The sequence below is a fragment of the Etheostoma cragini genome, chromosome 7 (genome assembly GCF_013103735.1).
Source record: "Etheostoma cragini isolate CJK2018 chromosome 7, CSU_Ecrag_1.0, whole genome shotgun sequence".
NCBI lineage: Eukaryota > Metazoa > Chordata > Actinopteri > Perciformes > Percidae > Etheostoma > Etheostoma cragini.
Genome location: NC_048413.1, coordinates 26,414,846 through 26,416,201, shown reverse-complemented (window position 1 = coordinate 26,416,201; position 1,356 = coordinate 26,414,846).

Below are 1,356 nucleotides of genomic sequence, written 5' to 3'. Positions count from 1 at the left end.
TCTCTCTCTCTCTCTCTCTCTCTCTCTCTCTCTCTGATGAGGCCTGGTTCCATTCGGGTCTCTCTCTCATTTGCGGGTCGTCTTGACCAGCTGGAAACAAAGGCATCGGAGGCAGAGTGCACACGCTCAAGTGGAGCCGAATGATGGATCGAGTGTCTGAAGAGGACAACCTGACATATGACAGCAGGGAGTCCTCGAGTCATTGTGACCAGAGCCTCCGAAGTGCACCTGCTGGCAAATTATATATATAAATATATATAGATATATATATATATATGTATATATATATATATCTATATATATGTACTATACATGTATAAAAATCAAAATAAACTCGTTCATATTGTAGAAAAGTGCTTCCGAGCTTACAGGTTTTTTTTCTCCAAAGGTTTTCATCCTGGTTCTCTCCCCTTGAGGGATGACCCAGAGCAGTAGATCTGGGACAAATCCAGACCGCTAGCTAGACCATCTGTCCAATCTGAGTTTTCGGTTGCACCACTGAGACTACATTTACATTGTTACGTTTGGGTTTTTGAGTTTTCAGCCAGAAGCGAACTGCGTGTTAGTGTTTTTAGCTCCAGTCGAAGAACTAGTCTCGCCCAGACCGCGTGTCTCATCAACGTTCCCGTTTACTGGGCGTGTCGGCGCCGGGGCAAACAGGAGGCGGCGTGTACACTCAGCCCGTTGCTGGTGGTTGCCAAGGAAACGTCAGTAGCTTAGTCTCAGAGAACGAGACGTCATGACATATAAGACTGGTGGCGGTCACGGTGTCTCCAAGGGTCTCCGTTTGCGCCTGTTGAGACTGCAACACAACCCTGCAAAATAGGGTCCATTACAATTGAAGATACTGTTTTTAAACCAAAATTTAAATGTAGACCACGACGACCTTGGACGTGCACCTGTTTCTCCAAAGTTCCTCCCCGAGGCCGTTTTGCAGCGGCACCGTACCTGCATCCGGTGCGTTCAGCAGGTGTGATTGGTTTAAAAGATAAACCAGCGCCCGTTTTTCTCCTATCCAGGAATGTTGTGTGGACGGACCTCCCTACGCAGCCCTGTGGAGGACGGTCTGGCCATGCAGGACTACGTCCAGTGTGTCCAGGAGCCTCAGTGTGTCCTGTGTGTGTGTGTGTGTGTGTGTGTGTGTCTCTTCATCTGGACAGCAGCCAGCCGGCGTCCCGTCGGCCTCACCAGGTCATGTCCACGTTCACCTCGGACAGACACTGGGCCAGGTGGCCGTCACAGTCCATCTGGGTGAACCTGGAGAGACGGAGACACACTGTCAGTACGGCCGGAGAACACACTCTGTGTGTGTGTGTGTGTGTGTGTGTGTGTGTGTGTGTGTGTGTGTGTGTGTGT